Raw genomic sequence first — 12,500 nt, forward strand, 5'->3', positions numbered from 1 at the left:
TATATATATATATATATATATATAAGATCTATTCAGATTTCTCACTACTTGTCACCATTATAATGGATTTCCGAAATTTGGATAAAGACCATTGCATTATTGCATTCATGGTGTAGTAGAGCCGATTAAATATCAGTTTATAGCGACAGTCTCTACAGATAGTAATTAATTGGTATAGGACTATTTGTCACTATCCATATTTTGGGACCACAACTTTTTCTTCTCTCCTTTTGAGCCCCTTCCTATAAAGTCACTGGTAAAAAATTCAGCAAGTACAATAAGCTTTCCCGGATGGAGTGATTTCAGAGTCATAAAATTTCCCTTCATTCCACGAAAAAGAAAACGGGCATTCACTGCAGTCACCAGACCTATTTAACAAACACCTTGGCAGCGAATACCTGCAGGTTTCGCCACAACCGAGGTTCGCCCCGCATTTTTATTGAACATTGAAATTCACCCTCGAGTTCCACCACGACACTTAACTTGTTAACTTTCAATTTCGGTGATTAAATGTTCAGAGAGCGAACGGTCCCGGAAAGATTTATGGGTGACCGAACACCTACCCGTTTTTGCCTTATCGTTCTGCATCAGTTTAGTGTTGCTCTCCCTTGAGGGGGTCTAAGAAGTTATTTATTTACTTTTTTTTTTTTTTTTTTTTTTCTCCCATTTGTCTGGATTTGTCGCGTTTTGACGTTAGCCTTTGCTTTAGCAATTGCATCAGCTAGTTCTCTTAAAGCATGTAAGCTCTTTAATATTCGTGGTATTTGTGTGTGTTTATAGTTTAGACAAATAGAAAAATGGCTCCCAGGCCCTGTGGTTTCACTTCAGGTATTGCTGAAAATGTTTAAAGCCTTGATGGCCGCCTCTCTCTCTCTCTCTCTCTTTCTCTCTCTCTCTCTCTCTCTCTCTCACAGATTTATTCTTGTTACCGTTAGTTTCTCTGTCTTTGTATTGCTTACATTTATCCCAGTTACCTTTAGTCTCTCTCTCTCTCTCTCTCTCTCTCTCTCTCTCTCTCTCTCTCTCTCTCTCTCTCACACAGATTTATTCTTATTACCCTTAGTTTCTCTGTCTTTGTATTGCTCAGATTTATTCCAGTTACCTTTAGTCTCTCTCTCTCTCTCTCTCTCTCTCTCTCTCTCTGATTTATTCCTCTTACCGTTAGACACCACATCAGGTACCATGCTAGTACGTGACTGCAAAATGAATAGGTCGGTGCGGATGTATGGGTCCTTTGTATTTTAATCCAAACAGAAATAAATATTCATGAAATTCAGGGGGCAGCGCCGGATATGGGGCGATGCCCTGCGTATGTGAATTTTTATTTTATTTGAAGCCTTTTAAACTTTCTGTCGTACAGGAAAGTGTGATAGAAAATATATTTTTTCCAGCAATTTTCTAGAAGATGATTCTCGGATGTTGAATCCCTTTTATGAGAAGGATAATAGAGAATTTCTGCTGATTTAGCACTGCGGTGAAGAATTATTATCCTTATTTTTAAATTAAATATCACAGCTCATCCTATTCGACTGGGTAGTTTGTAAGTGTTGGGGGGTTCCGGGTTGCATCCTGCCCCCTTAGGAATCCATCACTTTTCTCACTGTGTGTGCTGTTTCTAGGAGCACACTTTTCTGCATGAGTCCTGGAGCTACTTCGGCATTTAGTTTTTCCAGGTTCCTCTTCAGGGATTTTGGGATGGTGTCTCTTAGTGTTCCTATGGTTAATTATGGGTACAATTTCCACCGGCATATCCCATATCCCTCTTATTTCTATTTTCAGGTCTTGATACTTTATCAGTCTTTTCTCTCTCTTTCTTTTCTACTCTGGTGCCCCATGGTATTGCGGCATCAATTATTATTATTATTATTATTATTATTACTACTACTACTACTACTACTACTACTACTAGAAATGAGTGAGAATTAAACGGAACATATTTGGCGCCAACGTTTCATTTTGGGACATCAAAACATCGTTTCTAATTTCCCGTAGGCGGTTAGTGCCGCCAGTGTACCTCACGCATTGCACTGTAGGCGTTAGTTAAGGTTCTTTGCAGCGTCCCTTCGGCCCCTAGCTGCATCCCCTTTCATTCCTTTGACTGTTCCTCCGTTCATATTCTCTTCCTTCCACCTTATTTTCCACACCCTCCAGTTACACCTTGCAAACCACCTTTGCTCTCAAAATCCTTTCAGCGCTGAATGACCTCATAGGTCCCAGTGCTTGGCCTTCTAAATCTTATATTCTTATCACTCTTGTTTGGAAGTCGACTGAGGCTTCCTCCAAACAAATTATTATTGTTATTATTATTATTATTATTATTATTATTATTATTATTATTATTATTTAAGCTTGGGACTAAATGTTTCAAGTAAGGTAGCCAGGAGAAGTTATGTGGTATGAATTCTCCTGATAATAATAATTAAAAAAAAAAAGTATGAGAGACAAAGGTTTAACGTACTGGAATTGCAGGACTCCAGTACACGATTCAGGTACTGTTCCATCACAGGCAGACAGGAGTGCAATTGGAACCAAAGTTCGTTCCCGTTTCCTTAGTGGTAATTTTTTGATCGACTATCGGCGCCCAGTGGCTAACTTGACCTTGTTACAATTTTGACGCTGCACTTGAATCTCGCCGGTAATGGCGCATTATAGTCAATTGTGCTTCCAAAAGCTGCTTTATTGTGCTCTCTCGTAAATCATTTTCGCGCGCATTAACCGCAATAAGTTAACGTGGCGTCTCCAAGAGCGCGCGAACAATCTTCTTGCAATTTTAGCGCCATCTCCCAGTGCAGGCACTGAGCAGGCAGACAAGTTGGGTGGCGCCACTTTCAAATCGTTGGCGCATGCGCCTTTTTACTCAGAATCTTGCACGTATTATTTTGGTGACAAGAGACCAGAGTGTTGCTAGTGGATCATTTTATGCGCTCCTTGACTGAATTTATTTTATTGGCTTCAGGATATGGGCATGATTAGACCTCATCAGAAGAAAGATCAATATCAGGGTCTCTGGCTGGAGCCTCTGAAAAGAACTGAATTGGAGAACTGGGACAGTGCGGTTTTTTTTCTCTTCTCTTTGAATTATTTTCTATCTTGTATGTTTATTATTATTATTATTATTATTATTATTATTATTATTATATTTAGAAGATGAACCCTATTCATATGGAAGAAGCCCACAAGAGCCATATACTTGAAAATCAAGCTTCCAGAGAATATGGTGTTCTTAAAAAAAAAGAAAAAAAAGTAGCAGAAGGTAATAAGAAACACAGGAAGAAAAGATGAGTAAATACTGTAAATGAGAATAACTATAATAGACGTTTACCGTAATTCTACGGTAGTGTAAGAAAACAGGGTTCAAAGGTCGTAGGTCTTGGAGCTTCATCCCAAAGGACCATGTGGTGTATTGTAAACAAAATGTATGTATATAGTATATCTATGTGCGTGCGTTTATGTTCATGCAAGTGTATCATTATATTTTGGATCATTTAACAGTAACGATGATGGTATTAATAGTGCCAAGACTCCCTGGCGTGTTTGAAGGACTCAGAAGGCGTCCTCTTTCCTTGAAGGTTGAATATTTTTCAACTTGAATCATTCAGGAGGCTTTATAACTCCTTTTGATAAAAGAATCGTCCACATCAAGATAAATCGTTTGCTTTCTGCCAAGAGCCTTGAGTGTCACTCTCAAAAGCATTAAGAATGATGGCTCGCATCTCTCCTTTTCGAATTCCGTCGAGAGAATAATGGGGTTTTAGGGGTTATCGATTCATAAAACTAACGGCCATTTCGGCCTGTCGAGTTCATTGATGTTTTTTCGAGGTTCTGGCGCCATTGTCTGGTTGTGATATACTCCTGCTATATAGGATTTGGATGCTCGTTCTGCTTCCACTTTGACTTTGAGGGTATTACAGAAAGCGCTGCTTTATGGTGATATCTCTATACCTATATAGGTGATCTCGCGAAAGATTATAACGTTGGTATACAAAATTCGCATGAATTTCACAGCGCATCGGTAGGAGCTCGTTGCTTCTGATTCATTCGCTGTATCCAAGCAGTGACCAGTATCCTCCTTCCTAGTTACCCATGAATGACCCTAATCTCTGGGCGAGAGGTGGATCGATCACTGCCCGTCTGAATGATATAGTTTTTCCATTCGAGGGCTCAATTCAATGTTCTGCGCGTTGAAGTCTCTTGGTTATTCAACTTCGTAAGAGTGAGAGGAAATGATGAAGACCGATGCACGAAAAGTATTATTCCTTCATTCTAAAGAGATTTCGAATGTGGTTATCAGGAAGAATCGTTTAGATCGCCTGGAAATGATCGGTTTTTGCACATAGGATCGTTTTCTTCTTGGTTCTGTCACTCTTCCGCGGTGCACTGTAGGCATAACTTAAGGTTATTTGCAGCGTCCCATCAGCCCCTAGCTACTACAACCCCTTTCATGCCTTTCTCTGTACCTCCGTTCATATTCTCCTTCTTCCATCTTGCCTTCCACCCTCTCTTAACATTTGTTTCATAGTGCACCTTTAAAACATTTTTTTTATTTTCACCATGAGTTACCCTTTCAGCACTTAATGACCTCCTAGGTCCCAGCGCTGAACCTTGGCCTAAATTTTATATTCCATTTCAATGGAATTGTCAGAAACGGTAGTCATTTATGCACCAAGAAACTATGCAAAGCTTATCTGTCCTCACTTCGACTACATTATTTTGAATAAATGGCATTTCTTCTGCATAGCAAGATTTGTCGTAATATTATTTTCTTCGTCACTGATGTATTGTCATCTGTTGCAGCCTAATTGAACGCTTTGATGTTGCTCATTTGTATTCCTAAGGCATGTAACAGTGTAGGGTATAAGACTACGTTAGCCAAACCTTTGTCTCAATGGTACATAGCCTTCTCTTCCAGCAACTATTTGTGGTTTTGTGTCACTGATTTTGCATATCTTGTTCTCATTCATAGTGTTCCGTGGGGTTCTATTCGGTGAACTACTACTTTCCTTATCATTATCTCACAACCTTCCCATGTCTACTTTCCATTTTTTTTTTCTTTTTTGGGGGGCGGCAACAATTCAGCCCTTCATTTACCTTTTATTGTCACTCCCTAACCCTTCCCAGTTCAAACTGGTCTTCCTTCATCTAGCACAGCAAATTTTGTGGGCTTAGCTTTCGTCTTGATTAGGACATCGTCAAGGAACGACGATGACTTAGTAATGACGGAAGCGCTTGGAAATCTGCCTTTCATTTTCCTGTAGTATTAGCTCATATTATATATATATATATATATATATATTATATATATATATATATTATATATATATATATATATAATCTTGCAATTCCACAATGGTCCCGTGGGTGAAGTAAAAAAACACCCTCACGTGAAAATGAAAGGAGGAGGTACCCTGAGGATGACTTTGGAATATATATATATATATATATATATATATATATATATATATATATATATATATATATATATATATATGTGTGTGTGTGTGTGTTTGTGCATATGTATATGATGTATAATTATATACATTTATATATAAATATATATAGGTATATGTCATTCGAGCTACAAATGTCATTTAATATCTAAATTCACTCTACCTCGGAATTGGTATATTTTCATATATGTACCGAAGGGGAATTTTGTGTACACACATAAGGATTTTCTGTAGCAATAGACTTAATGAAATCGTCCCTTTATCACAGTAACAGAAGAAAAAAAATCTATTAACCCAGATAGTCGGTCGCAATAACCCTATACAAAAGAAAGTTGTTGGACCAGTCAGTTGGGGGCTGGTTGTTAAGTTAGCCCTTCATGGCTGCTTCTCGGCGCTGATGTCCGAAAAAGAAGAAGGGCCAACAGAACAACAAAGTCCCAAAACGAGAAGGTAACTTTCTCTCTCTCTCTCTCTCTCTCTCTCAACTACACTATCTTGTTAGGGTATTTTAATCTTGCATTTTCTTTAATTTTTGTATTTTCCGTTCTCGTCATCTCTCGTCTCTCTGTCCTCTCTCTCTACTCTCTCTCTCAAAAATCAACTACACTATCTTGTTAGGGTATTTTAATCTTGGCATTTTCTTTAATTTTTTTTGTTTCTCTCTCTCTCTCTCTTCTCACTCTCAACCTCAGCCTCTCTCATCGTCGCTCTCTCTCTCTCTCTCTCTCTCTCTCTCTCTCTCTCTCTCCGTTGTTGTTTAGTAGCATCCAAACTATGCTGGAAATGACACGTTTTGATGTACTCTTAATTAGCAATGCATTCAGCTACACTATCTTGTTAGGGTATTTTAATCTTGCATTTTCTTTTAAGTTTCTGTGTTTTCGTGGTTTTTCAAAATATTTTTTTTATATTCCAGATTTGATGGATTTGAATGAGTGAATATCACGAATACAACAACATGCAAAGTGATCTTGAACGCCATACACATTGAAATAAATCGTTGAAGAAGAATCTCTCTCTCTCTCTCTCTCTCTCTCTCTCTCTAGAAGACGATTATCTCGAAAGTGGACATGACATTAGCACGTTAAGTTGTCCCCCTTCAAAAGATTCTGCGAGGTGTTACTCTTCTTAAGATAAATAAAAGCCTTTTCACCTCCTCCCCTGACAGTCTCGAGTTGCCCAACAATAGTAGGTCTCCTCTGGTTGGGGGGCGGGTGAGGGGGGGACAACCAGACGCATTATGACTGTGCTGACCTTTTTCATCTTGTGGGTTTTCTATTTTTATATCTTTGATGGTCTCTGTGTACTTTATTTTGGCTATTTGATGATTGCCATAAACTGCGTCTGTTTCTCATATATATGTTTAGAAATGTATGTATGTTTGTGTGTGTATGTGTATGTTCTAGCATAACTCTGTAACGCATTGAACAATTTCACCCAAACTTTGTATACATTGAACTTACTATTGGGAAAAAGAATACTGTGGAGGTTAGACTTCACTGCCACCTCCCCCATTACCTTGGGTATGAGAAGGGGTGACCTGTAAATATAACCGAAAACGACAGATATTAGTGTCTAATCCATAGTTTTTGAGGTCGCTGTGATGGATAGAGGCACTCCTGATGCCCTTCAAGTCCAAGTTCAGCCCCTATAGGAAGGCCACCGGTGGGAAGGGGTTGACATGTAGAAATAACCGAAAACGACAGAGATTCTTGTGTAATCCACGGTTTTCGAGGTCGCTGAGATGAGTAGTGACCCTCCCAATGCCCTGTAAGTTCAAGTTCAGACCTGATACCATACATTCAAACTCCTTATATATTTTATCGCAACAAAAATTGGGTCCACAAACCTCATGCTTCTCATTCTGAAGCATTATTTTCCCAAAGTGTATGGATCTCGTGTTATTTTTGGCGAAATAATGTTCGTACTCCATCGTTTGAATCCACCAGTAATGACTCATGGTATAAGAATGCGGATCATGCCCCTGTTCAGCCATTATCAATTAGCAAGTAATTAGTATTTCCTTAGTACCTGTATGGCATGTCTCACCGGCCTTGGAACGTGCTATAGGCATACTTTCATCTTCAGCGAATAGGTTTTTTTTATTTTATTTATTTTTTATGCATTTTTTTTAGTACTCCTTTCAGTTCTACCCCGAACCTCGCTATTCTAATCATTAAAGTAGTCTAGGTGATTCCATCCAATAAACATGTTTGAATTTTAAGTTTAATGATATATATACACACACACACATATATATATATATATATATATATATATATATATATATGTATATATATATATATATATATATGTATATATATGTATATATATATATCTAATATATATATATATATATATATATATATACTTTATATATATATATATATATATATATGGATTCCATGAGATGCGATGGTTTAGATTCCAGATGCTTTAACGTACAAGAATCTGGATTCTATTATTATTATTATTATTATTATTATTATTATTATTATTATTATTATTAAGAATATAAATAATACATAGTGAAGTTGTATGTGTATTTTGTGATAAATGTACACAGACACATATACTATATATATATATATATATATATATATATATATTATATATATATATATATATATATATATAGTAATAAAAGTCCACACACCTATGTAAGACATGTGTAAATACACATCTTACATAAGTGTGGACTTTTATTACTTCAAAATATTCCAATCACATTATGGTGATATATATATATATATATATATATATATATATATATATATATATATATATATATATATATATATATATATATGTGTGTGTGTGTGTGTGTGTGTGTGTGTATGTATGTATGTATGCATGTATGTATTATATATGTACGTATTACTTTTATTTAATATTAGTAAAGTAAGCATCAAGATAATCAGTGTATTAGGAATGAATCAAGTATATTTTAGCCTTTAATTTTTTATAATGAATGTCCATGATAGATTAAAGGTTCTGTCGTCACTTCACTTTTATCTGTTGTGGTCGAGCACTCTCTCTCCTCTCTCTCTCTCTCTCTCTCTCTCTCTCTCTCTCTCGTGAACTTAAGCTCGTGATCTGGGTTCGTGGAAACTTTGTGGAAATTCTAAATTACGTTAGGAGTAAGATAAGGATAATGTGTTGCAATAAGTTGGTGATAAGAATAGAATGTTAAGATTTAACCGTGGAGGTTGTATGCTCTTTTATTAAATGGTACAGTTTAGCTTATTTTCGTAGCTTGAGTAACCCTTTTCTCGTTCATTTTTTAAATTAATACTTTATAAGAGTTTTTTGTGCGAACTTTTGCATAGCAGGTGCTATGGTACAACAGGCAAAATTCCCCTCAGACTTTGATATTGTTTTCCTCCGAACGTAATACAACTTTCGCGAGAGACTCCGCGAGTTGTTTCATTCCAGGTCTAAGTAAAATGTTAAACCGGTTGCTGAGCTTCGATGCGTCACTTGGAATTCTATTCGAATTCATTTTCACTTCACGCAACGTCGAGAACTGTTTCATCGCCGGGTTGTAATGATGATGTACTGAGGCTGATTGCGCATTGATTGTGGTAACTTGTAATTAAGTTGGGCCCCACTTCTTATCCTGCACGTATACATAATATTAAACAGAAATGCCAACAGGTGGTTGCCCGTGGAACGGACGTACGAACGAGTCTTTGGCGACTTGTAAACTCGTGTCTTGCCTTTTTAATGTTTGGTTTGTGGAGAGACGGTTGTTAGTTGCAGTGTTGTGATTTGTGACCGAGGAAGCATTCGTCAAAAATAATGGGATGTTGTAGCCATAAGGTTTCACGGTGAAACAATGTTGTTGGCATGCCTGCGCCTGCCCGAGAGATCAACTTTGCCGTATCACTGCAAGGGAGTCGTCAGTGGTATTTAGCCTTCTGTGGTGCGGGAACTTTTTAAAAGCATCCGTACTTTCAACGACAGACTGTGAATATGGAGTTTCATTGTATAAATCGTTCATTTTCCCTGTAGACGATTAGTTTGACCGTGCAGGGAGCTGGTATTAAACGCTAGCTGGCAACTAGTTCTGTGACAGAAATATATGCCATCTCGTCGCTCTGGTGAGCGAGCGAGCTGCGAGCCCCAGCGACTCAGCGAGTTTCAGTACAACTTGTGGCTTGTGCGTTGTCGGTAACGTTTACACCTTCTCTCGTTGAACTTTTCCACGTGTCCTGTCGCAAACCGTCCATCCGCCGCTTTAGCGGTGAACAGGTTACCGTCGTAGCCGTTGGTTGGCGAGGGACGTATCCGTCGTGGGTATTTTTTTTAAGACGGACTCGGTCCTTCCGGACGTAACCCACCATTGAAGTTTCTGCCCTTTGGCATCTTGTTAGAAAGTGTGCCAAGTCATGGTGCCCCTTGGTACGACGGGCCGCTACGGTTTGCTGTGACAAGTGCATTTTTATACACTTGAACCGACGACGCTCTTTCCCCCCCTGCTACTTCCTGACAGTGACTGGTGCTATAATAGTAGTACTAGTAGTAGGAGTAGTTATATATATATATATATATAGTTTTAGTGGTGCGTGTATGGTTGGTTTATGTTACTGAGCTGTGTTACAATAGTCAGACCGAAGCCTCTGCACTGTGAATTTGTAAATTTTGTTTTGAACGTTTCTTCGTCGTCGTTGATACAACTGGTCGTAGGAACACTGCTTCAGATATTAAGGTCAGTATAGCTAAGCCGTCACTCTTACCATTCCAGCTGAATTATATTAAGAAAAATACTACTAAGTCGTTGAAGACTTGACCGAATTAAAGCCAAGTTCGTTTCAATGTAGTAGACTTATATTATTTACGTCTTCTTGTAATTTGACGAATTTTCGGAATTTGCAAACATTTACGGACAAGTACTTGGTACCCATTGTCAGTGAAGTTTTCACTCTCTCTCTCTCTCTCTCTCTCTCTCTCTCTCTCTCTCTCTCTCTCTCTCTCTCTCTCTCTCTCTCAAAAAGAAAACCATCACACTAGTACGATAAGGGGAATGAAAAACATTTTAAATAGTTTTACTCTAAATTGATTGCTCGCACCGTCATGCCAGAAGGTCGGATTAAATAATCATAAATAACTAATTTGATTTCGTAATGGAAGTACAGTGACAATCTCGATATTATTGTTGACGGCGCTGAAGTAAATTACGTTATTTCTTGAAGCCAAACTCGTGCCGTATGGGCTAGACTTAGTTTGTTTCTTGAATACCAACTCGTCCCGTATGGGGCAGACACCGTAGGTGACTTACGTAATAGTCACCGCGTGTTTCGTGAGTGGGAGTTGTATTGTGTAGACTGTGTTTACAATTTTTCAGAAATGATCTCTACTGAGACTTACCAGCACACAATACTTTATAGGAGAATGTCTCAGTACGGTAGACACATTTTACAGTAGGCCTACCAGGTGTTCTATTTTTATTATTATCAGACGACAAGAGTATCGTGTGTAGTTTGATAAATGAAATCGTTTGCATGTTTGGAAAATTGCGTTTGCTCATACACTGCCTCTATTTCATTAGCAAATGTCCTGGGTTACGATGCAGAATCTAGTTTTAATGAATAAGCATGAACTGGAATAATGTTGATTGATATACAGTACAGGAGATTAGCCTATAAAGAAGGCTTTGTTCTAGGCAGGTGCTCAGTTACTTTATTGTAAATTAGATTCCTTCCTCAAGGATAGTAATGAGAAGTCGAGAAGGCTGGATATGTGCGAGATGAAACATAGGCCTATGTATGCCTGTAGTTCGGTGAGGTGGTCATACGAGTACCTATATACCTATCTCTTGATTATATGCACCTTGAGAAAAGATATATCAAGTCGAGGAAGGTTTTCCGAATATGAAACTAAGCCTGTCAGTTTGCGAGATGCAACTGGGCCTAGACTAGTACTATTTTGAAAAGGTGGTTGTATCTTTTATCCCATGAGGAAAGTGAGGAAAAATCGAGAAAGATCTCCCTGATAGGCAACTTCGTCGTAGTTTTGAAATAGTGGTTATCCCTCCTCTCCCCCTCCTTTTCAAACCCCATTTAATCCCCCACCCCTCCCACCAAAAAAAAAAGAGAAGTAAAATAAAAAAAATTAAAACCTTTCCGGATTTTCTGCCGACCAGTTCCTGGCCAAGTGCGGGGCAAATGAACGTTCAACCGAAAGAAGGAATAGAAGTTAAAAAAAAAAAAAAAAAAAAAAAAAAAGAGTAACATGACATTCCAGAGGAATGCCGGGAAAAAAAGAAAATGGCGAGGGCCGCATGTCGAGTCTAGAAAAAATAATGTTATGAATAAATGGGCTATTGAACTTTTATAAGTTTGAGTAGATGTGGAATTCTAGTTGAAATAGAGAAGGTCTGTCAGTTTTGGCAATTGAACGTTTATAAGTTGAAGTAGATGTAGAATTCTAGTTGGAATAGAGGTGGTCTGTCAGTTTGTAGTGTGTTGGATGATTTTCCCAGAATATTTTGTTGTTAAGAGACGCGAATATTGTGTAGTCTGAATATCTTACTTGCTTAATACGTCGGTTATGAAAGCATTTTGCAATTGCACATCGAACGAAAAGGAAGCACTTGAGGGAGATGGAGAGAAAAAAAAATGGTATGTCGTAGAAAAGATGTCTTCAGACTGGCACAGGTTTTCACCAGAGAGGTATTGGATGTCAGGTTTTGTAGAGCTAAGATGAAGTATTGTTTTCGTGTCAATTGGCGTGGTTAGCCATACCCGTTAGGCCACCTCATCTCACATTCACTTCATAAAATCGGTAACCACTGGTCACTTGGTTTCTTTCCACTGTCAAGTGCTGTATTTATTGTATTATTACTTCTTTTATGAATCCTGTGCCTTCCCTTATCTAGGAGTTGGTTAAGCACTGCTCCTTTTCTTTTCCAGTTTATTTTATTTATTTATATTTTTTTGCCTTGGTCAGAAAAGGGACAAGAGGTTGCCCGTCCCATTACCCCTAACTCTAAAAAAATTCCTAGCAAACTTTTTAAAAATTTCTATAAACTATAAAAAAAATTCCTAGCAA

The 12,500-nt window shown here is 37.9% G+C and overlaps 1 protein-coding gene across 1 annotated transcript in view; it reads left to right on the top strand.

Moving 5' to 3' along the window:
• Positions 1–9,405: 9,405 nt before the first annotated feature.
• The window catches only part of LOC135214923 (receptor-type guanylate cyclase Gyc76C-like), a 380,810-nt gene continuing 377,715 nt past the window's right edge, over positions 9,406–12,500 (top strand). Inside the window, 1 exon segment of the mRNA XM_064249403.1 lies at positions 9,406–10,158. The gene's annotated coding sequence lies outside the window, so the exon portion shown is untranslated.

Source organism: Macrobrachium nipponense, chromosome 46 (assembly GCF_015104395.2).
Source record: "Macrobrachium nipponense isolate FS-2020 chromosome 46, ASM1510439v2, whole genome shotgun sequence".
NCBI lineage: Eukaryota > Metazoa > Arthropoda > Malacostraca > Decapoda > Palaemonidae > Macrobrachium > Macrobrachium nipponense.